This window comes from Bombina bombina, chromosome 4 (genome assembly GCF_027579735.1).
Source record: "Bombina bombina isolate aBomBom1 chromosome 4, aBomBom1.pri, whole genome shotgun sequence".
In the NCBI taxonomy this organism is placed as follows: Eukaryota; Metazoa; Chordata; class Amphibia; order Anura; family Bombinatoridae; genus Bombina; species Bombina bombina.
In genome coordinates this window covers 1,148,590,849-1,148,616,687 of record NC_069502.1, presented here as the reverse complement: position 1 = coordinate 1,148,616,687, position 25,839 = coordinate 1,148,590,849, and positions in this window count along the sequence as shown.

The window sequence follows — 25,839 nt, the reverse complement described above, 5'->3', positions numbered from 1 at the left end:
TACCTGTTGTGGTATATAACATGTCTTTATTTATCTTAAAATTTAATAAAATTAAGTTTCGTAAATTTTACAAAAGAAAAGTAATTGGATATGGATTGATTATAACACCTTGCATATAATGTTTTTTGTCAGCAAATTTTGATTTAGTTTTAGTCATAGTCTTTTGACTAAAATGTCATTTTGATTTAGTTTTAGTCATAGTCTTTTGACTAAAATGTCATTTTAGTTTTAGTCGTATTTTAGTCATCAGAATTTCTTTAGTTTTATAGTCATTTTAGTCTAGTTTTAGTCGACGAAATTAACACTGTATTGTAGCTAGCTTAGGGTTTATTTTACAGGTAAGTATTTAGTTTTAAATAGGAATTATTTATTTAATGCTAGGAATATTTATTTAGATTTATTTAAATTATATTTAAGTTAGGGAATGTTAGGATTAGGGTTAGACTTAGGTTTAGGGGTTAATAACTTTAATATAGTGGTGGTGACGTTGGGGGCGACGGTTTAGGGGTTAATAAATATAATGTAGGTGGAGGCGGGGTCCGGGAGCGGCGGTTTAGGGGTTAAACACTTTATTTAGTTGCGGCGGGGTCCAGGAGCGGCGGTTTAGGATTTAATAAGTATAATGTAGGTGGTGGAGGTGTAGGGGGGCAGATTAGGGGTTGATAAGTATAATGTAGGTGGCAGCGGTTTATGGGGGGCAGATTAGGTGTAGACATTCCCATAGGAATCAATGGGATATCGGGCAGCAGCGAACATGAACTTTCGCTGCTTCCAGACTCCCATTGATTCCTATGGCATCCGCTGCCTCCAGGGCGGCGGATTGAAAACCAGGTACGCTGGGCCGGAAAAGTGCCAAGCTTACCTGGTAGAAATTTGATAACTTCCAAAAGTAGTCAGATAGTGCCGAACTTGCATTTGGAACATCTGTAGTGATGTAAGCATTGATCTGTGTCGGACTGAGTCTCGCAGATCGTATGTTACGTTACTATATTCTACGTTTGCCGGTCTGTAGGGTTTGATAACTAAGGCGAATCAGGCACAAATATGCTGCGGAATTCCAGCGTATTTGCGGTTGACGGCTTCATAACTAGAGGCCTAACTGTACACATATTAACATAAATATATATATATACATAGTCATATACATATATATTTAAAATTGCTGGCCATCGCTGTGCGACTTACCCCTTTTGCTGCGCTAGTTCTTATGCTGTGTCTGACGGCATGAGAATGAGGCTCTCATTGGAGCCTATAGAAGCGCACTCTTGTTAGCGCAATGATTTATTGCAATGCAAATGTGAGGTTACGTTCGCATTGCACCTATCTTGTAATACCAGCGCACATTTGCATGCGCTGGTATTACTCAGTTGAGAGCAAATATCGCTGTTGCGGAAGCAATATTTTGCGCTCAACTTGTAATCTAGCCCTAAGATGGCTTAGCAGTGGTGTGGATGGAAAAGAATTGCAATAGTTTACTCTGAAAGCCTTGAATATGGGAGCTCCTGTTAAAGCACTTTAAGTTATTAAAACAGAAGAACTGATTTGAAAAGAGCTGCAGGAACAGGATGAAATGCAATAATATAGTGAGTAGTTACTATTCTTTTGCAGTTGTGCCCAGCAGTTTAATGTGCCTTTAAGGCAAATTCAATAAGTCATAACTGGGCTTGAAAGGCACTTAAACAGTGAGCTGAAAACAAATTGTGATCGCCGAGAAGTTTTTCAGCTCCATCGTTTAGAAAGGGATTTTTTTGAAGCGGCCAAAAACCAGTTTGTGAGTGTGAGAAAGACCCAAAATTCCGCTATTGTGAATGAGCTGAATTCAAAAGTTAGCTTTTCAGCCAGAAAAACAGTTGAAAAAACAGCTCCCAATAGATTGTGATCAAGGCCAAATTTATATATATAAGTAATGCCACTAATACATTACAGCACTTTGTTTTTGCACATTTTTTGTCCCTTTAATGCACCATAACTAAAGCTTAAGGTCACAGTAAATATTTGCCAAATCTCATTTGAAGTGTTGAGTTAATAAGTTTGAGTCCATGATTGATTCGGGTTTTACAAATTCAAATCTAATGCATATTCGCTGCTAATACAACCAAACAAGGAATTTCAATCTGACTCCCTTTGATTCCCTGTGGATATTTTAGTAATAGGCTTTTTTATGAGAATAAAGGCCATGGTTATGCCACCATTACTGATATGGAAGCTTTTTCTTTAGAATTTCTCTACAGGAGATGTGTACAAGATTGTTTTTCTTCAGACTACAGATTCCCCAGACTGAGGGTATTCAATAAACCCTGTTAGTCCATAAAGCATTTTCCACATTATAGCACTAGTCTCCCAGCTAATGCCACCCTTGGGATCTGCAATAAACTCCTTAGCAGGGCTAAACATGGCAGGTTATTGGCAGCTGCATGCATATGCCACTTTTAATTGGCTCACGCTTATCCTGGTATATAGACCTACCACAACCGTAACAAAACACACCAGAATAGGTTTATAAAATGATAATGATTATTAGTTTATAAATACATTATAAATAATAAATAAATTGGAAAAAAAAATTGTTCAAATTCTTTTTTATTAGAAATCACATGGTAATACAATACAAATGCATGAAATTTCATAACAGGGATAAGGATTTAATGGTGAACTGGATCTCCTCAGTGGATACTGGGGCATTAAGGGTATCTAGTTGAGCTGTCATGAGCTGTGGTAGTGTGAGTGTTATGATGTGAGTCCTGTAGGCTTGGTTTTTGCTTCGAGTATAGGTGGGAATAATAATTCACTAAACATTGTGTTAGCTCTGAAGGGGATTTATAGGTCTTTCCTCCATATCTAAGCGCTGCTATGTCTTTTTTGGTGGACTGTGTTTTTACCAAGGTGGCCAAGAGCCTACCAGATTTGATATGAAAGCGGTAGAATTTGCTTGCTGATTTTAACAGACTAGCGGCAGTCTTTTGTCTAACAAAAGCGTCCAATTCAGTTTTTGCCAGGATATAAGTTTCATAGGTACTACGAGAGTTAAAAGAACAGTATTCAAGATAAGCGTGACACATTGTAGTTTCTAGGGCGTTATGTCTATACTGGGTTTTCCATGGATTAGATAGATGCACTGAGTTATCCGTATAATAGTCATTCCCGGTGTGGATAAGGGATTTTTTTAAAGGGTTCAGAAGTGAGAAGATATAAGGCGAAATGTAGGGAGTTTCTAGTGGGGCATTGGGAAGCATGTCCAATAGTAATTTCTACCGGAGCATGGTCAGAGACCATTATATTATGTATTGTTTCTGAGTTGATCTGCGTAATCAAGGAGTCTGCGACCAGGAAAAGTTCTATTCAAGATAAGGAAGAATTAGCTTTAGAGAGACAGGTATAATCTCTGTCCTCCGGATGCCGTCTTCACCAAATGTCACACACAATCAAGGTGCCAGAAAGTAGTTGAAAAACCCTCTTCTCGAATCTTCTGGAATCTTCCCCTATAGTTTTACAATCTCTTTTTTGTGGTCATGTCTAGTAACTAAGTCCTGTCGAAGAGGGGTTGAGGGGATAGATTAAAATCGCCCCCTATTATTAGTTTCCTGCCTACGAAGGGAGACACATTTTGAGCTAGATTTCCCCCAAAGGATATGGTTTTGTGGTTGGGTGTGTATATATTACATAGTATATAGTTAACCGAGTTTATGGAGATTTGTAAAATGAGGAACCTACCGTCTGGGTCACTGACTATGTTATGTACCTCTGCGTGTAGTCAATTGCCAAGTAGAATGGACAGTCCTCTACTAGAGGTACTATAGGAAAGGTAAACTACCCTACCCACCCATTCACTCTGTAGTTTTTCATGTTCTTTGTCTCCTAAGTGCGTCTCCTGGAGGAGAGCTACGTCTGAATTTAGTTTACCTAAATTAGTTAGGATCGATTTTCATTAAATGGGGGAATTGATGCCGCCAACATTCCAAGGATTTTAAGTGCCATTGTCAGGTGTCAGAGGGGTAGAAACGAGGTCAGCAGGCTGTGCTGAGCCAGTGGGAGAGGGGAGATAGGGAGGGAGAGGGGAAAGAGGAGAAGAAAAAAAAAAAAAGATTGGGGGTGGCCAATGATCACGTCACCTACAGTGGGGAAGAGTTCAATGCAGAGGAGGGTAGTGGGCTCATGTTGGATGACTGTTGGTTCAAAAGGAAACAAAAGGGGGAGGAGACTAATACCAGTATGTGTGTGTTGTGATGTGTATTAGAAGTACCCCACCAAGGGGTGATGTTCAGGTTGTTCATGAGGGGAAGTAAGTACATTAGGACAATAAACACATTTTGTGTGTAAGACCTTATGTAGGCTCCTTGTTGTGAATGACTTTTTGTTTTTTTTATTCTAAGCAATGTAAGTTGCAGTAACAACATTTAGAAACTCTTTGCAGTGAGGTTAATCAACACACAGTAATAATTAAACCTGGTGAGAAAAATTCAACAAGCATAATAACCATAATTAAGCTAACTATCACTGACAGATGGAGTAGGATATGGCCTTTTTCAGAAATATAATGACAAAGGGGGGGTAGTGAAATATGGGTGGGTCTCCAAGCCAGTTAATAGCCACTTGTGTAGTAGAATTATACCTCAGAGATAGTGCCCAGGGGAAATGGGATAGGGATACAAGATATACATTGCAACATTAAGGTCAGTGGGTATACAGTTCCTGTACAATGTTAGTCAAAATATCCCAGAGAGTATTTCTCCCATCAATGTAATACTATTCAAATTTAAAATAAACTGGATTTTTTATGTTTAAATCTTTTTATTGAAGTTTTTAGAGCAGACAAAAAGATAACATGCCCACTTCAAATATTTAGAAATACAGATTACATGAGGAAGTCCCATTTCTAGGGAACTTCCGGAGGGGGAGGAGCTGGAGTAGACGCGCAAAAATTGTGTCTCTGGCATTCGAGCTACGCCACAGCTTTCCTTCCCACTATGATTCTAGGCCAATATCGAGGCCAATTTCAAGCTCACTGGCCTGCTCCTACAAGGAGATAGAGGAGGAGGAGATGGAGGTCGCTCCTTGAGGAGTAGCGAAATCGTGGAGTTCCTCCTAAGTCACCCAGGGGCCACGCTAGGGTCACGGTCTGTTCCCCCCATGTTCCCTCTGAGTCCCTACAGCTCAGACAGCAAGCCTGACAGGACAGCGGTAAGAAGTCTGAAATTTGACCCCCCTGCTGCCGAATTCGAGGCGTAATAGAAGACACCTCCATTCCAGCCAAGCCAAAGCAAGCCTAGTTTTGGTGCTCTCCTAGGACCACCTTGTGGCTTAAGTATATAGGGCACGGGTCATACCGCAAAGCTGTCTTACCGCTGGGATAGGAGAAATATATCCATCTTCACCAACAGGGCTGTGCTGGTAGGCAGTTTTTGACCGAAGTAAAATTCATGTTCAAGCTGAACAGAGGAGGTACTAACAACGGTACTTCAGATAAGGAGCAGAGGGATAAAAAGGCTTCGTCCTGCAGATAAGTACTACCTGTCTATTGTCCGACTTACTGACTGGCTTATTATCTGGCTATATGGGATATGGCATGTTCCGTTCGTTAAAAGTTGAAATTGCTTCCATAATAAGCTGAATATTATGAATTATTATCTCAGTTACTAAGTTTTGACACATGCAGGGACAATTACAAGGAACCTGATAAGTCTCTGAATAATCCCAGTAAGAGGCTGATGCCCTATAGGCAAGAATAACTGTTCACAAAGCCATATTAGATGTTCTCCTATGGGTTTCTATGTATATAGGTGTTGTGACTTTCTGGACTTAAAATCTTAAACACCATTACCTTTGCATTTTCTTAAGTCATTAAAGGGACAGTTCACCCCAAAAAAATTCTCCCCTTTAAAATGTTCCCAATGATTCATTTTACCTGCTGGAGTGTTTTAAATTGTTTTACCCCTATTTTGGCATTTGATATAGCTGATTTAGCCTGTGGTATCCCAACCTATACTGAAAGTTTCTATACTGGAGTATATTCTATTGAATAGCCTAAGTAAACACAGCCAGCAGAAGAGATTACACTCTCAGTGGGGGGCATGATAGTTAAGTAATAAAATTATAATTTTCCATTGTTCTAAGTATTGAGCTTTGGTTTTCTAGACAAATATAAGATAAGGAAGCAAGTGTGTGTACACAAAGTGATAACTTAATGAGATCTGATATTACCTGAACCTCAACCCATTGTAATAGGCTGTGGTTTAAAAGCACAAAACCAGCTACTTCATATACACAAATAAACTGAAAAATGCAATTTCTCATAAATGTTATACTCTGCAGCTGGTATAACAAGTCATTGAAAATACATCCATATAAAAACAATTTTACAGTGTACTGTCCCTTTAAGGAGTTATCACATTGAGAGAAGCAAATCACATAGCCTTAAATTAAAGGGACAGTCTAGTATAAATTAAACTTTCATTATTCAGTGAGGACTTTTAATTTTAATCAACTTTCCAATTTACTTTTATCATCAAATTTGCTTTTTTCTCTTGGTATTCTTAGTTTAAACTAAACCTAGGTAGGCTCATATGCTAATTTCTAAGCCTTTGAGGGCTGCCTCTTATCACATGCTTTTTAAATCTCTTTTCAACACAAAGAGACAGAAAGTACACGTGGGCTATATAGATAACACTGTGTTCAGGCACAGGGGGTTATTTAAGATTTAGCACAAAACAATGCTAAATTTAAGACAATAGATAATAAAACAGTCAGTCAGTCATGTGATCAGGGGGCTGGAAGAAGGTTCCTAGATACAAGGTAATCACAGAGGTAAAAAGTATATTAATATAAGTGTGTTGGTTTTGCAAAACTGTGGAATGGGTAATAAAGGGATTATCTATCTTTTAAAACAATAACAATTCTATGGTAGACTGTCCCTTTAAGTTTTCTACATAGTTGGTAACTATTTAATAAATGCCTGTATTAGTCCTTATTCATTATAGGATTACATTGTTTGAGTTGAATGAATACTTATTTAGACTTTATACGTGTTACGCAATGTATATTTGTAATATATCAGCTTAAGTATTGATATTAATATGTACGTGATTTAAAGAGTATTTGACTGATGTGAAATGTACATTGGGAATATTACAGTTTGCTCATACTGTAAAACCTCCGGGAATGGATGGTTGAAAGAAAATTTAATGTGTTTGGATTTTTTTCCTCTTTTTTTTTTTCTCCTTCATTGCTGTTATGATGACTTTTTTTCTCATGTCTTTCCTTCCCTTTATGTTACGAAACATTGTAAGAAAAATTTAATAAAAAGAAATTAAAAAAAAAAGTTTTATGCATAAAGAGTTCTGTGTCATCTTTTGTTCTCCCTGCCTCGGATTGGAAGATCTCTAAAGAGTCAATGTTTATATTGTGCGCAGTAAATAATACTTCTATTCTTTTCTGTGACATACTGCTGTGAGAGTGGTGACATACTGCTGTGAGAGTGGTGACATACTGCTGTGAGAGTGGTGACATACTGCTGTGAGAGTGGTGACATACTGCTGTGAGAGTGGTGACATACTGCTGTGAGAGTGGTGACATAAAATGAGTTCAATAACTGTATTACTACTAGAGTAAACCTTTTATAGGACACATAAGTTGTTATATTGAACTCAAAGACTGTAGCGAGTTCTGCATATTATATGTTATATTGATCTACAACTTCATTAGGACAGATCTGTTGTTATATTGAACTCATTGGGGCCGATTTATCAAACTCCGTATGGAGCTTGATGCCCCTTGATTACGATCGGGTTGATTGACACCACCTGCTAGTTAATCTGCAGGGGGCGGTATTGCACCAGCAGTTCACAAGAACTGCTGGTGCAATGATAAATGCCAAGAGCATATACTGTCAGCCTTTATTGATGTGCAGCGGACATGATACACTACATCGTATCATGTCCGCTCGCACTATGTTAAATATACCCCATAAACTGCAGTGAGTTTTGCATATTATATATGTTATATTGGTCTATAACTCCATTGTTCTCTCTCTTTAAATCAAACTAGCTATAATTAGTGCCTTGATTATTTTGTTCTTTCCTCGCTCCCTTCCCTGCTGCTCTTTCCCTCTCAAACTGCTAGACAGCAAGATAGCAAATAATTCAATAATTCATCATTGCTTGGAAAGAAAAAAGGGGGCAGAAAGGGGAAAAAAAATAAAAAATAATCTACACTTCCACACATATAGGGGTTATAAACAACCTAAACACTTACAGGCCCATTTATCAAGCTCCATACGGAGCTTGAAGGGCCGTGTTTCTGGCGAGTCTTCAGACTCGCCAGAAACACAACTTATGAAGCAGCGGTCTAAAGACCGCTGCTCCATAACCCTGTCCGTCTGCTCTGAGCAGGCAGACAGGAATCGCCGGAAATCAACCGATCGAATACGATCGGGTTGATTGACACCTCCCTGCTGGCGGCCGATTGGCCACGAGTCAGCAGGGGGCGGCGTTGCACCAGCAGCTCTTGTGAGCTGCTGGTGCAATGTTAAATGCGGAGAGCGTATTGCTCTCCACATTTAGCGAGGTCTTGCGGACCTGATCCGCAGTGTCGGATCAGGTCCGCAAGACCTTTGATAAATTGGGGCCTTTGTCACTTGATGCACTCATTTACTATAGGTGTCAATACACCTTCTTATTAATTTCTATCACACAGGTTTTTTGTTTATTGGTTGTTTTTTGTTTTGTTTTTGCCTTTCCACTTTAAATACCAAAACTTACTAAGTTGTGGCACAGTCACTCTTCACGCTCACTACTACACTGGTGTATTTTGATAAATTATTGTTTCAGTTGATGGACAAATATCTAACGAATAGTAAATCCAACTCTCCCATTATGCCCCCAAACAAACGTCTAGATTTAGAGTTTTGTCGGTAAAGACCCGCGGTGCTAACGAGGCTTTCTTTTCCAGCGCACCCTTAAGACAACGCTGGTATTACGAGTTGTCTGAATGGCTGCGTTAGCCTCAGAAAAGGGAGTGTTGAGCATAATTTAGCTCCACTTCAACCCTCAATACCAGCGCTGCTTACGGTAGCGGTAAGCTGGAAAAAACGTGCTCGTGCACGATATCTCCATAGGAAACAATGGGGCTGAGCTGGCTGCAAAAAAACCTAACACCTGCAAAAAAGCAGCGTTCAGCTCCTAACGCAGCCCCATTGTTTCCTATGGGGAAACACTTTCTAAGTCTACACCTAACACCCTAACATGAACCCCGAGTCTAAACACCCCTAACCTTACACTTATTAACCCCTAATCTGCCGCCCCCGCTATCGCTGACACCTGCATTTTTGCATTTTATTATTAATAATAAAAAATACAACCCCCCCAACATTAAAACCCACCACCCACATACCCCTACTCTAACCCACCCAAACCCCCTTTAAAAAAACCTAACACTAACCCCCTGAAGATCTCCCTACCTTGAGTCGTCTTCACCCAGCCGAGCCGAATTCTTCATCCAAGCGGAGCAAGAAGAGGTCCTCCATCCGGTAGAAGTCTTCATCCAAGCAGGGCAAGAAGAGGTCCTCCATCCGATTGAAGTGTTCATCCAAGCGGCATCTTCTATCTTCATCCATCCGGAGCGGAGCAGCATCCTGAAGACCTCCGACGCGGAACATCCATCCTGGCCGACGACTGAACGACGAATGACGGTTCCTTTAAATGACGTCATCCAAGATGGCGTCCCTCAAATTCCGATTGGCTGATAGGATTCTATCAGCCAATCGGAATTAAGGTAGGAAAATTCTGATTGGCTGATTCAATCAGCCAATCAGATTGACCTCGCATTCTATTGGCTGTTCCAATCAGCCAATATAATGCAAGGTCAATCCGATTGGCTGATTGGATCAGCCAATCGGATTGAACTTCAATCTGATTGGCTGATTGAATCAGCCAATCAGAATTTTCCTACTTTAATTCCGATTGGCTGATCCATCTTGGACTATTAATTATATTGTAGCTATATTAGGGTTTATTTTATAAGTAAGTATTTAGTTTTAAATAGGAATAATTTATTTAATTATAGTACATTTATTTAGATTAATTTAAATTATATTTAAGTTAGGGGGGTGTTAGGGTTAGACTTAGGTTTAGGGGTTAATAACTTTATTATAGTAGCGGCGACGTTGGGGGTGGGAGATTAGGAGTTAATAATTGTAGGTAGGTGGCGGCGATGTTAGGGAGGGCAGATTAGGGGTTAATACAATTTATTATAGTGTTTGCGAGGCGGGAGTGCGGCGGTTTAGGGGTTAATACATTTATTATAGTGGCAGCGCGGGTCCGGTCGGCAGATTAGGGGTTAATAAGTGTAGGTAGGTGGCGGCGATGTGGGGCGGGGCAGATTAGGGGGTAATAAATATAATATAGGTGTCGGCGATGTTAGGGGCAGCAGATTAGGGGTTCATAGGGATAATGTAAGTGGCGGCGGTGTCCGGAGTGGCAGATTAGGGGTTAAAAAAATTATTATAGGGTTTGTGATGTGGGGGGGCCTCGGTTTAGGGGTTCATAGGTAGTTTATGGGTGTTAGTGTACTTTATAGCACAGTAGTTAAGAGCTTTATGTTCCCGCGTTAGCCCATAAAACTCTTAACTACAGACTTTTTTTTGCGGTTGGAGTCTTGTCGGTAGAGGCTGTACCGCTCACTTCTTCCAAGGCTCATAATACCAGCGTTAGGCAAATCCCATAGAAAAGATAGGATATTGACGTAAGGGGATCTGCGGTAGCCTGGAGTCGTGGAAAAAAAGTGAGCGGTAGACCCTTTCCTGCCTGACTCTAAATACCAGCGGGCATTAAAAAGCAGCGTTAGGACCCCTTAACGCTGCTTTTCAACCCTAACGCAGAACTCTAAATCTAGGCGTATGAGATAAGAAATGATGCAATAGTTTTGACAGCCTAGAAACAGAAGATAAGCCAGCTAAGAATCAGGCAACCAATAGTAATATTGGCACAGACAGTTTGGTAAAACAAATTTCGGATATATTTCTGCCCCGATTTGAGAACCTAAAAAATGATATTACAATTTTAGCTAATGAGATTAACCAATTCTCAAATAGAATGTCAAAGATGGAAAAGAGAATCTCAGATATAAATGATTTACAATATACACAACAAACCTCCATAAACCTACATTCAAACTCTATACAGAGCTTACAGTCTCGTTTGGATGAAATAGAGGATAGAAGTCGTAGGAACAATTTAAAAATTGTGGGCCTACCCGAGATGGCTCAATACTCTTTTAGATCTTTTTAAACTTGTCTCTATTTCATTGCCACGGGCCCTAGGAATTCCAGTAGAAATGACCCCCATAGCAGTTGAAAGAGTACACAGATTAAGTTCAATAACTATGAAAGATAACACACCATCACAGAAAAGACCAATTATGGTAACATTTTGAAATTTTCAGGACAAACTAAAAATTCTGACATTATACCACAAGCAATGTCCCTTTGAATATGACATTACACGTTTATTAATGTTCCTGAATTTCTCTATAGAAACTTCATATAAAAGAAGTGCATTTGCTCCTCTTTGCTCACAATTAATTAACTTGGGTTTTAAAGCACAGTACATCTGTGGTCTAGGAGGCACAGTCCTTAACTGGTTTAAATCTTTCCTCGCTGGTAGATCACAGAGAGTAATATCAGGATCAAGCTCATCAGCACCAACAGAACTGGCCTGCGGAGTTCCACAAGGATCTATCCTGTCTCCCATGCTATTCGCAATTTACTTACTACCACTGAGGGACATCATTAACCGACATGGCCTAAGGTATCATTGTTACGCTGATGACACACAACTCTACTTCTCCTTTGCTCCAGATACTACAGACCCAGCATGCCGCATAAACAGTTGCTTAACAGACCTCATAGAATGGATGAATGCTAGCTGTCTCAAAGTGAACCCGGACAAAACAGAGTTACTCTTGGTGAGGGGACCCCGGGCATCAAATATATCCCACCCAACTGGCCTGGAGCTTGGAGGCTCTGAACTCGTTAGTTCAGCAAAGGTATGAAACCTCAGAGTGCTGATTGATGCTGGACTATCTTTTAAACAGCAGATCTGCCTACTTTCATCTGAAAAACATAGCCAGGATACAAAACTTAATTCCCCCGGATGATAGGCTAGATTACTGCAATGCACTTTACTTGGGCCTCCCAAAAAAAGAACTCCATCGCCTTCAGACAGTACAAAACGCAGCAGCCAGACTACTGACCAATCAAACTCGCTCCTGCCACATAACACCTGTTCTCCACTCCCTGCATTGGCTTCCAATTAAATGGCGAACATATTTTAAAATTGGCCTGCTGACCTTCAAAGCCTTAAACAACCAAGGCCCACAGTACCTGAAAGAGCTCCTGACACCCTACATCCCATCCCGCTCACTTAGGTCAGCCAACACATCCCTCCTCTCAGTGCCAAGAATAAGGACAAACTCAGGCTGCAGAGCATTCTGCCACGCTGCCCCTACTTTCTGGAACTCTTTACCAATGCGCAATCAGAGAGGCACCGTCCTTACAGACTTTTAAAAAAAGCTAAAGACCCACCTCTTCCATCAGGCATTCAGTCCGCTTATCTGACCTTCAGAAACTCCTAACTTTTATGTCTTTATGTTGGTATATTTGTAAAGTGCTTTGAGTCTCACAGGGAGAAAAGCGCTATATAAATCACAAATTATTATTATATTATTATTATAAAGCTACTATTATCTATCCAGCTAAATTAAAAATATTTCATGACTCAAAAGTCATTATGATAGGCAAACTAGAAGATGCAAAACAATTTATAAAAGATGTCAAACCATAGATCAGTTATGAAGGTGTATCTGAATATAGCCATGGGTAAAATGATCAGACTGAATTTTAATTTTCCTTTTTTTTTCCTTTCTCCCTTCTTCTTCTCTCTCTTTTCCCTTGTTTATCTCCCCTTTATGACATTACTTCACTTATTGACATTACTCTTAATTCTTTTTCATGAAAAAATCAATGAATCTTCTTTCCTGGAATGTGGGGGGAATCACCTCTCCGATCAAAAAGAAAAGAATTGTACAATATCTTTAAAAAACTATCTCCAGATATTACATTTTTACAAGAAACACATCTGAATAGTGCGGAGGCAGATAAACTAGGATATGGTTGGATCGGAGAGGTGATTTCTACCCCTGCAGTCGTTAGGAAGAGAGGGGTGGCGTGTGTTTTTAGTAAAAAACTAGAATATAAAATAATCTCTCAGCATAAAGATAAAGAAGGAAGATTTTTAATCGTGGAAATAGAAATAAATGGTCTTGCTTATATATTCTGTAATTTGTATGCTCCTAATGAATATCAACCAGTTTTTTGGGAAAATCTATATTCTAAACTTGTAAATTATATAGACTTGCAATTTATAGTAAGGGGAGACTTTAATAGTGTATTCAATTTTTACCTAGATCGGCTCAAAACATTAAAAGCAAACAGATATAAAAAGAAAGCTAAGGTTTTAACTAATTTTACCAAAAATCTGAAATTAAAAGATATATGGAGGTTACAGCACCCAGATGAACAATTGTATATGTGTGAATCAGTGATGTGCAGTCACTAGAGGCAGGTGAGACAGGGCTTCACCTCTCATATGGGCAAATATATATTTTTTTATTGGCTTTAAAAAAAAAAAAATTGCAATTTTTTTTACCCAGCATTTTTTTTTCACAGCTACATGTTGTGCAATGGAGAGGCACAAGCAGGTCTGCTGGCTGCTGCCCTCCATTACACAACATGCTGCGCCACCTACTGGATGAAAGTGGTTAAGATCATTGCATGGCCCATAAGTGCTTATTTGAGGCAGGCCTCTTTTGGGCTGACCCAATCCAATGAGAGGCGTCAGTCAGGGGAACTTAGGGTTGGGGCTGGATGTTAAATCATATAAAACAAAATAAAAACAGAAAAAAATACTTTCATTTATTTTGTTGCTGCCCTGTGCAGCTGCCAGCTTTGCTTCAGTGAAAAAGAGAGTTCTGTACTTCCCCTCCAAGTGCAGTGGATTGTGCCACTGTCACTTCCTTACAGAGCAGGAAGAGATGCAGTGAGCAGTGTTTTAGCCACATTTTATTGAAGTAAGTGCTGCAACCTTAGATTTTGCTGAAAGGGATTCTGTTAGTGAAAATTATAATTTAATGAATGTGGTTTAGTGTTTTTTGTTTTTTTACTCTTTTACAGCAGTTTAAGGATCATTTTTGTATTTTGTTTACTCAAACTTTACAGCTTGCCTCTGTACTCTACATTAGTTTATAGTCTCACTCTTTTTCTGAACTTCTGAACTTTCTGTAGCTCTGCAACTGTGTTTTCTCACAACATTATCTTACTATTATGCTATTTGTATGGATGAGTTGTTTTTGGACAGATTACCAAAAAGCTAAGCTAGAGAGAGAATGTTTTCTAATAATGTACTATTTAATAGACAGTCACCAAAAGCAGCTAAATTTCTATCAAATCTAGTTAAAAGTAGTAAGAAAAATAGTTATATAGGGACCGTTACAGTGGAAGGTAAAAAATATAAGTCACTTTCAAATATAGATAATATCGATAAAGAGGCCAAGAAAAAATGTTGGGATAAAATTAATCTCCCAAAAATGTCACTTGATCAATTGTTAATGCTCAATAGTGAAATTATGTTAGAGGAAATTACCCAAGCGATCTCTAGACTGGCATATGGTAAGGCACCTGGCCCAGACCAATTGCACGTGGAATTCTACAAAATTACACAAGAACAAATCTCTCCTGTACTGGCTACCCTATATAATAATTATTTCTTAAAAAATAGTAAACCTTCTAGATTTTTTGCAGCCTCCAATATTATCCTTATTTTGAAAAAAGACAAGGAAATGGAGTCAATGGATGCATATAGTCAAATTTCTTTACTCAATACAGATTACAAAATTCTAGCAAATATAGTAAACAGACTTAAGAAAAATATAGGAGGAATAAGACAAGTTTTATACCAGGTAGAACTTCACAGAAAAATATTAGATCGGCTACACTATTAATAGAACATTTTATGTCGCTAAACAAAACAAAAAAACAATATACTCTAAATGATTTTGCATTACTCACTGTAGACGCCGAAAAGGCATTTGACTCCATTTCTTGGGATCATTTGTTTACCACTCTAGAGCAAATTGGCTTTACAGGCTCCTTCCTCAATTATATTAAACTAACTTATCATGATCCAATTTCTTTCTAAAGTATAAATAGATTGTTATCCTCAAGTATAACTCTACAAAAAAGAACTAAACAAGCCTGCCCTTGTCGCCGCTACTTTTCAACATCGCTCTTGAACCCTTAGCGATTATATGTAGGAAAAATTAGAAGGGATTCTTATAGGTAAAAGATGTTTCATTCTTTCCCTCTATGCAGACAATATACTTATTTATGTAGGAAATACCAAATTGCATATTCCCATTATTTTAGACATAATCACTGAATATAGTAAATTCTCAGGATACAGAATCAACCTTACCAAGTCAGAAATACTCTGGATCATTAAAAAAAAAAGATAGTCAAATGACTAATCCATTTGCACAAGCAAAACAGAAAATTAAATATCTCGGAATATTATTGTCTAAAGATCCAGAGGGATGGTACAAGCTCAATTTCTCCTCTCTATGGCAGAAATGCTTTTTTTAAAGGGGCACGGCTCCCTTTAACTCTATCTGCCAAGAATACATTAATCAAAATGATTAGCTTCCCAAAAATACTCTTTCTTCTGCAAAACATCCCGATTCTTCTGAATAGGAATATCATTCAAAAGTTTAATTCCCAGTGTTCAAGCTTTTTATGGCGTAAAGTTAAATCTTGGATGTCAACAAAAAAACTCATCTTAAGGAGCATGGAGGGTTTGCACTTCCCAATATTAAGTACTATAATCTGGTATATTTGGCCAAGATCGCAATTGACTGGCTCACTGGCACAGACATAATTACGAATTCTGTGGCAGAAGAAGCTCTTTGCTCACCATACTCTTTAAGAGCTCTTTTACATCTGAATCTGTCCAATTTAAATAAAAAAGGTTTACTGAAATATTAATTTCAAAGGCCTAGATTTGGAGTTCGGCGGTAGCCGTCAAAACCAGCGTTAGAGGCTCCTAACGCTGGTTTTGGCCGCCCGCTGGTATTTGGAGTCAGTGATTAAAGGGTCTAACGCTCACTTTTCAGCCGTGACTTTTCCATACCGCAGATCCCCCTACGCCATTTGCGTAGCCTATCTTTTCAATGGGATCTTTCTAACGCTGGTATTTAGAGTCGTTTCTGAAGTGAGCGTTAGAGCTCTAACGACAAAATTCCAGCCGCCTGAAAATAGCAGGAGTTAAGAGCTTTCTGGCTAACGCCGGTTTATAAAGCTCTTAACTACTGTACCCTAAAGTACACTAACACCCATAAACTACCTATGTACCCCTAAACCGAGGTCCCCCCACATCGCCGCCACTCTATTTAAATTTTTAACCCCTAATCTGCCGACCGCCACCTACGTTATACTTATGTGCCCCTAATCTGCTGCCCCTAACCCCGCCGACCCCTATATTATATTTCTTAACCCCTAACTTGCCCCCCACAACGTCGCCGCAAGCTACTTAAAATAATTAACCCCTAATCTTCCGACCGCAAATCGCCGCCACCTACGTTATCCCTATGTACCCCTAATCTGCTACCCCTAACATCGCCGACCCCTATATTATATTTATTAACCCCTAATCTGCCCTCCTAAACGTCGCCGACACCTGCCTACACTTATTAACCCCTAATCTGCCGAGCGGACCTGAGCGCTACTATAATAAAGTTATTAACCCCTAACCCGCCTCACTAACCCTATCATAAATAGTATTAACCCCTAATCTGCCCTCCCTAACATCGCCGACACCAAACTTCAATTATTAACCCCTAATCTGCCGACCGGAGCTCACCGCTATTCTAATAAATGTATTAACCCCTAAAGCTAAGTCTAACCCTAACACTAACACCCCCCTAAGTTAAATATAATTTAAATCTAACGAAATAAATTAACTCTTATTAAATAAATTATTCCTATTTAAAGCTAAATACTTACCTGTAAAATAAATCCTAATATAGCTACAATATAAATTATAATTATATTATAGCTATTTTAGGATTAATATTTATTTTACAGGCAACTTTGTAATTATTTTAACCAGGTACAATAGCTATTAAATAGTTAAGAACTATTTAATAGTTACCTAGTTAAAATAATAACAAATTTACCTGTAAAATAAATCCTAACCTAAGTTATAATTAAAACTAACACTACCCTATCAATAAAATAATTAAATAAACTACCTACAATTACCTACAATTAACCTAACACTACACTATCAATAAATTAATTAAACACAATTCCTACAAATAAATACAATTAAATAAACTAGCTAAAGTACAAAAAATAAAAAAGAACTAAGTTACAGAAAATAAAAAAATATTTACAAACATAAGAAAAATATTACAACAATTTTAAACTAATTACACCTACTCTAAGCCCCCTAATAAAATAACAAAGACCCCCAAAATAAAAAATTCCCTACCCTATTCTAAATTAAAAAAGTTACAAGCTCTTTTACCTTACCAGCCCTGAACAGGGCCCTTTGCGGGGCATGCCCCAAGAATTTCAGCTCTTTTGCCTGTAAAAAAAAACATACAATACCCCCCCCCCCAACATTACAACCCACCACCCACATACCCCTAATCTAACCCAAACCCCCTTAAAGAAACCTAACACTAAGCCCCTGAAGATCTTCCTACCTTGTCTTCACCATACCAGGTTCACCGATCCGTCCTGGCTCCAAGATCTTCATCCAACCCAAGCGGGGGTTGGCGATCCGTAATCCGGTCCAGAAGAGGCTCCAAAGTCTTCCTCCTATCCGGCAAGAAGAGGACATCCGGACCGGCAAACATCTTCTCCAAGCGGCATCTTCGATCTTCTTCCATCCGGAGCGAAGCGGCAGGATCCTGAAGACATCCAGCGCGGAACATCCATCCGGACCGACGACTGAACGACGAATGACTGTTCCTTTAAGGGACGTCATCCAAGATGGCGTCCCTCGAATTCCGATTGGCTGATAGGATTCTATCAGCCAATCGGAATTAAGGTAGGAATTTTCTGATTGGCTGATGGAATCAGCCAATCAGAATCAAGTTCAATCCGATTGGCTGATCCAATCAGCCAATCAGATTGAGCTCGCATTCTATTGGCTGTTCCGATCAGCCAATAGAATGCGAGCTCAATCTGATTGGCTGATTGGATCAGCCAATCGGATTGAACTTGATTCTGATTGGCTGATTCCATCAGCCAATCAGAAAATTCCTACCTTAATTCCGATTGGCTGATAGAATCCTATCAGCCAATCGGAATTCGAGGGACGCCATCTTGGATGACGTCCCTTAAAGGAACCGTCATTCGTCGGGAGACAACGGAAGAAGAGGATGGATCCGCGTCGCCTGCTTCAAGATGGACCCGCTCCGCACCGGATGGAAGAAGATTGAAGATGCCGCTTGGAGAAGATGTTTGCAGGTCCGGATGTCCTCTTCTTGCCGGATAGGAGGAAGACTTTGGAGCCTCTTCTGGACCGGATTATGGATCGCCAACCCCCGCTTGGGTTGGATGAAGATGTTGGAGCCAGGACGGATCGGTGAACCTGGTATGGTGAAGACAAGGTAGGAAGATCTTCAGGGGCTTAGTGTTAGGTTTCTTTAAGGGGGTTTGGGTTAGATTAGGGGTATGTGGGTGGTGGGTTGTAATGTTGGGGGGGGTATTGTATGTTTTTTTTTACAGGCAAAAGAGCTGAAATTCTTGGGGCATGCCCCGCAAAGGGCCCTGTTCAGGGCTGGTAAGGTAAAAGAGCTTGTAACTTTTTTAATTTAGAATAGGGTAGGGAATTTTTTATTTTGGGGGTCTTTGTTATTTTATTAGGGGGCTTAGAGTAGGTGTAATTAGTTTAAAATTGTTGTAATATTTTTCTTATGTTTGTAAATATTTTTTTATTTTCTGTAACTTAGTTCTTTTTTATTTTTTGTACTTTAGCTAGTTTATTTAATTGTATTTATTTGTAGGAATTGTGTTTAATTAATTTATTGATAGTGTAGTGTTAGGTTAATTGTAGGTAATTGTAGGTAGTTTATTTAATTATTTTATTGATAGGGTAGTGTTAATTTTAATTATAACTTAGGTTAAGATTTATTTTACAGGTAAATTTGTTATTATTTTAACTAGGTAACTATTAAATAGTTCTTAACTATTTAATAGCTATTGTACCTGGTTAAAATAATTACAAAGTTGCCTGTAAAATAAATATTAATCCTAAAATAGCTATAATATAATTATAATTTATATTGTAGCTATATTAGGATTTATTTTACAGGTAAGTATTTAGCTTTAAATAGGAATAATTTATTTAATAAGAGTTAATTTATTTCGTTAGATTTAAATTATATTTAACTTAGGGGGGTGTTAGTGTTAGGGTTAGACTTAGCTTTAGGGGTTAATACATTTATTAGAATAGCGGTGAGCTCCGGTCGGCAGATTAGGGGTTAATAATTGAAGTTAGGTGTCGGCGATGTTAGGGAGGGCAGATTAGGGGTTAATACTATTTATGATAGGGTTAGTGAGGCGGATTAGGGGTTAATACATTTATTATAGTAGCGCTCAGGTCCGCTCGGCAGATTAGGGGTTAATAAGTGTAGGCAGGTGTCGGCGACGTTGTGGGGGGCAGGTTAGGGGTTAATAAATATAATATAGGGGTCGGCGGTGTTAGGGGTAGCAGATTAGGGGTACATAGGGATAACGTAGGTGGCGGCGGTTTACGGAGCGGCAGATTAGGGGTTTAATAAAATATGCAGGGGTCAGCGATAGCGGGGGCGGCAGATTAGGGGTTAATAAGTGTAAGGTTAGGGGTGTTTAGACTCGGGGTACATGTTAGAGTGTTAGGTGCAGACGTAGGAAGTGTTTCCGCATAGGAAACAATGGGGCTGCGTTAGGAGCTGAACGCTGCTTTTTTGCAGGTGTTAGGTTTTTTTTCAGCTCAAACAGCCCCATTGTTTCCTATGGGGGAATCGTGCACGAGCACGTTTTTGAGGCCGGCCGCGTCCGTAAGCAACTCTGGTATCGAGAGTTGCATTTGCGGTAAAAATGCTCTACGCTCCTTTTTTGGAGCCTAACGCAGCATTTGATTAAACTCTCGATACCAGTGTTAAATTTATGGTGCGGCCAGAAAAAAGCCCGCGGAGCGTTAGCAGCCCTTTTACCGCCGAACTCCAAATCTAGGCCTTAATATTTTAGTAGCCTGGAATAAGATTTGTCAAACTTTGCATATTAATAATAGTGCCTCTCCATATTTTCCAATTAAGGGTAACCCCAATTTTGAACCTGGACTTAACCTGCTGGTTTTTAAAACCTGGGCTCAAAAAGGCCTAAATTTTATTTTTCAACAAGTAGACCCACAGACGAAACTGGTCAAAACCTTTGATACATTGTCATTAGAATTTGGGCTGGATAAAAAACATTTTTTTGCCTTCTTACAAATCAGACACTATATCAACAGTAATCAAATTATTAATTCCAATCCATGGACATTGGAGGATATGGATGGCATTATTGGAATTTATCGTTCAGGAAATCACTATAACAACGCTGTATAAACTCCTACTAACATATGACACTGAAGATAAAATATTAGAGCTCTATCAGAAATGGCGAATGGATTTTTACGATTTTAATCTTGATTTTTTAAAACAGAATCTTGGTCGTGTAGCCATGTATTCGCTGGCTATATCATTTAGGGAATCATATACAAGATTAAGAAATAGATCATATATTACTCCCAGTAAAATGGCCAAATGGTGTACACAGAGTAACTTTGTTTGTTCCAGGTGTAATTTTCCAAAAGCATATTTACTACATGCCTTCTATTATTGTCCTAAGATTAAAAAAAAATTGGGCTCAATTTGCCTATTGGTTGAATAGATTTATTCCTTTTAAGATTAATTTTGATGCAAAAACAGTAATATTTTTAATTACTCAGGATCACATTCAAAATAAACATTTAATTAACACTGGTTTGCTGACTGCTAGACAAATGATTTTAAGATAAAAGAAAGGGAGGCCTCATAGTGTATTACAGATAATACAAATATCATAAAAGAAGAGAGTGAACGCTCACCAGATGTTGTTGCACCGTACTTTGACCGGTGCTGGAACGCAGGCTAGCCCTTATTACAGCGGCTAGTAAACTGTCAGCTAATCCTTTAGCTGAAGGCTGAAAGAGATTTCCCACATCCAGTATTCGAACGCATGTATTACCAGCAATCCAGGACTGCTAGGGTCTATATTAATCTGGACGGAATATATATGCACTGGAGAAGATTCGTATATATAAAAAGACAACTTGCCAATATATTAAAAAACAAACGGCTAGATTTAGAGTTCTGCGGCCAAAGGGGTGCGTTAGCTACGCATGCCTTTTTTCCCCCGCACCTTTTAAATACCGCTGGTATTTAGAGTTCACAGAATGGCTGCGTTAGGCTCCAAAAAGGGAGCGTAGAGCATAATTTACCGCCACTGCAACTCTAAATACCAGCGGTGCTTACGGACGCGGCCAGCTTCAAAAACGTGCTCGTGCACGATTCCCCCATAGGAAACAATGGGGCCGTTTGAGCTGAAAAAAAACCTAACACCTGCAAAAAAGCAGCGTTCAGCTCCTAACGCAGCCCCATTGTTTCCTATGGGGAAACACTTTCTAAGTCTGCATCTAACACCCTAACATGTACCCTGAGTCTAAACACCCCTAACCTTACACTTATTAAACCCTAATCTGCCACCCCCGCTATCGCTGACACCTGCATATTTTTTTTAACCCCTAATCTGCCACTCCATACACCGCCGCAACCTACATTATACCTATGTACCCCTAATCTGCTGCCCCTAACACCGCCGACCCCTATATTATATTTATTAACCCCTAATCTGCCCCCCCACAACGTCGCCGCCAGCTACCTACAATAATTAACCCCTAATCTGCCGACCGGACCTCACCGCTACTATAATAAAGTTATTAACCCCTAATCCGCCTCACTCCCGCCTCAATAACCCTATAATAAATAGTATCAACCCCTAATCTGCCCTCCCTAACATCGCCGACACCTAATTTCAATTATTAACCCCTAATCTGCCGACCGGACCTCACCGCTACTCTAATAAATGTATTAACCTGTAAAGCTAAGTCTAACCCTAAAACTAACACCCCCCTAAATTAAATATAATTTTTATCTAACGAAATAAATTAACTCTTATTAAATAAATTAATCCTATTTAAAGCTAAATACTTACCTGTAAAATAAACCCTAATATAGCTACAACATAACGAATAATTATATTGTAGCTATTTTAGGATTAATATTTATTTTACAGGCAACTTTGTAATTATTTTAACCAGGTACAATAGCTATTAAATAGTTATTAACTATTTAATAGCTACCTAGTTAAAATAATTACAAAATTACCTGTAAAATAAATCCTAACCTAAGTTAAAATTAAACCTAACACTACACTATCAATAAATTAATTAAATAAAATACCTACAATTATCTACAATTAAACCTAACACTACACTATCAATAAATTAATTAAATAAAATACCTACAAATAAATACAAATAAATAAACTAACTAAAGTACAAAAAATAAAAAAAGAACTAAGTTACAAAAAATAAAAAAATAATTTACAAACATAATAAAAATATTACAACAATTTTAAACTAATTACACCTACTCTAAGCACCCTAATAAAATAACAAAGCCCCCAAATAAAAAAATGCCCTACCCTATTCTAAAATTAAAATTGAAAAGCTCTTTTACCTTACCAGCCCTTAAAAGGGCCTTTTGCGGGGCATGCCCCAAAGAAAACAGCTCTTTTGTCTGTAAAAATAAACACAATACCCCACCCCAACATTACAACCCACCACCCACATACCCCTAATCTAACCCAAACCCCCCTTAAATAAACCTAACACTAAGCTCCTGAAGATCTTCCTACCTTATCTTCACCACGCCGGGTATCACCGATCGGTCCTCCAGAGGCTCTCGAAGTCTTCATCCTATCCGGCAAGAAGAAGTCCAGAAGAGGCTCCAAAGTCTTCATCCTATCCGGGCAGAAGAGGAGATCCGGACCGGCAAACATCTTCATCCAAGCGGCATCTTCTATCTTCATCCATCCAACGACGAGCGGCTCCATCTTCAAGACCTCCGGCGCGGATCCATCCTCTTCTTCTGACGTCCTAACACAGAATGAAGGCTCCTTTAAGGGACGTCATCCAAGATGGCATCCCTCGAATTCCGATTGGCTGATAGGATTCTATCAGCCAATTGGAATTAAGGTAGGAAAATTCTGATTGGCTGATAGAATCAGCCTATCAGATTCAAGTTCAATCTGATTGGCTGATTACATGTTTTTTCCCTCTGATAAAGGCTCCTATATCGGCTTGTAGTGTTCTTAATTCCGAGGTAATGAATCTTTATAGGTAATGCTTTGAATAAATATAGTAATCGAGGAAGTAACCAAAAACTTTAAGATTTACATTTATTTATATCTTTTCTAATTCTTTTAAAGAGTGGGGTGTAATTGTGTTTATATAATTGTTGGGAATGGATAGAAAGATGTATCCCCAGGTATTTTATAGTTTGTTTTGCCCATCTTAAATCAAAACTTAATTCTATTAATTTTTGTGAGTGGGGTGGTAACTCAATAGGTAGGACTTCACATTTGTCTAAATGTATCTTATATCCCGATATCTTGGATAATTCTTCCAATGTCGCATATAGGTTGGGTAGGAAAATCAGTGGTTTGGTGATTGTAAGTAAGATATTGTCTGCAAATAGGGTCAATTTGTATTCTATGCTACCTATTTTGACTCCTGCTATGTCTGCGTTCCCTCTAATATTAGCTGCCAGGGGTTCAATGCAACGGGCAAATAATAGAGGAGAGAGGGGGCAACCCTGTCTAGTTCTATTCAGTATAGGGTAGCGATGAGATTTGTAACCTGCTCAGGATACCTGCACTTTCGGGGAGGAATATATGACTCTAAGGGTCCCCATAAATGGGCCGTCAAATCCTATATGGGAGAGCGAAGAAAGCATATATTGCCAGTCTATTCTGTCAAACGCCTTCTCTGCATCCAATGAAAGGAGCAGGGAAGGCGCTCCTGTCTCTTTAAATAGTGTAAAATGTTTACCATATGTTGGATATTATCCAGCGTTTCTACTTGGTCAGGGTGAATTAGAATTGGCAGGATGTGTTTGAGACGAATTTTAGTGAAAATTTTCAAATCCTGGTTGATGAGTGAGATTGGATGTTAACTGGGACATAATTTTGGATTTTTGTCTGGTTTTGGTATAACTACTATTCTGGCCAAAAGTAATACCTGGAGAATCGGGTGACCCTCCATGATGTGATTGCAAAATTTAGTAAAATATGGGATTAGGGAAGACTTGAACAATTTGTAGTATTCCCCTGGAAACCCATCTGGGCCTGGTGCTTTGCCTGTTTTTAGGGTTTTGATAGCTGAGGTTATTTCTGCAGTTGTTATTGGTGCATTCAGACTATTCCTTAACTGCTTTTATAATTTTTAGTAATGGTGTGGTGTGAAGGAAATTATGAGTACTAAAATTTACCTCTGGTGTGTGGTCCACTTTTTTTCCATCATATAGTTTACCATAGTAATCTGCAAATTCGTCCACAATTTCTTGTGTATTTAAGGTTAATTTGCCGTTGGATTGTTCTATCAGTGGTATAACAGAAGCTTTACATCTCTCCCTTCTTTTGTGGGCCAAAAATTTGTCTGACTTGTTAGCGTATATGAAATATTGGGTTTTCAGTTTCTGAATTGCTCTAGTAGCTTGTGAGTTTAGAAATTTAGCTAATGAGATTCTTTTATTTTGGAGAGTATGCAATTTTGTTTGTTGTTGTATAAGTCTGTTGTCTTTCTAATGTTTTTATCTCCCTATGGAGTTAATACAGAAAGCTTTTATGTTGTTTGTTTTGGATAGATTTATCTTGGATGAGTAAGCCTCTCATGACGGTTTTATATGCCCCCCAGACATCTATCAGATTGGAAGTGTAATCTGTGTTAATCTGCCAATATTCTGTGAGTTGTTGTAATAGTTTGTTGTATGTCACCAGGTCTTTCAGGTGTGATGGATCATAGGTCCATGTTCTAGCTCTCTGCTAGTCTTGCATTCCGTCTAGTTGCAGTGAAACTATAGAGTGATCTGACCATAGACATGTATGTATAGTGGAATTGTGTAACACAGGTTGTAGGATCTGACTTTGACTATTCGGTTGTGGTTTTGATTTTTCCTAGTCAGAGCATGGTTGGGGGTTGGTTTAATTGGGTTCATTCCTATGTTAAAGTACCCTGCCATAATAATTCTATGTTGTGACCATTGTGTAAGAAGGTGAGATATGTTTTAAAAAAGTTTTCTTGGTGTTTATTGGGAGCATATATGTTACAGAGTATTATGTCTGAGTTGTTGATCTGTCCCTTAATGATTAGGTACCTGCCTTCGGTGTCTGCAATTGTGGATTCATGAGTAAAGCTTAGGAAGGAATGAATAAGAATAGAGACTCCTTTTTTTAGAATATGCCGTTGCGTGAAAATGAGCTGTAAATTGTCGGTCCCAGTATTTAGGGATTTTGGCTTTGGTGAAGTGTGTCCCTTGAAGGAAAATAATGTTGGCATAGAGGGCAGAACACTAATTCATGGCCATCTGTAGTTTAACATC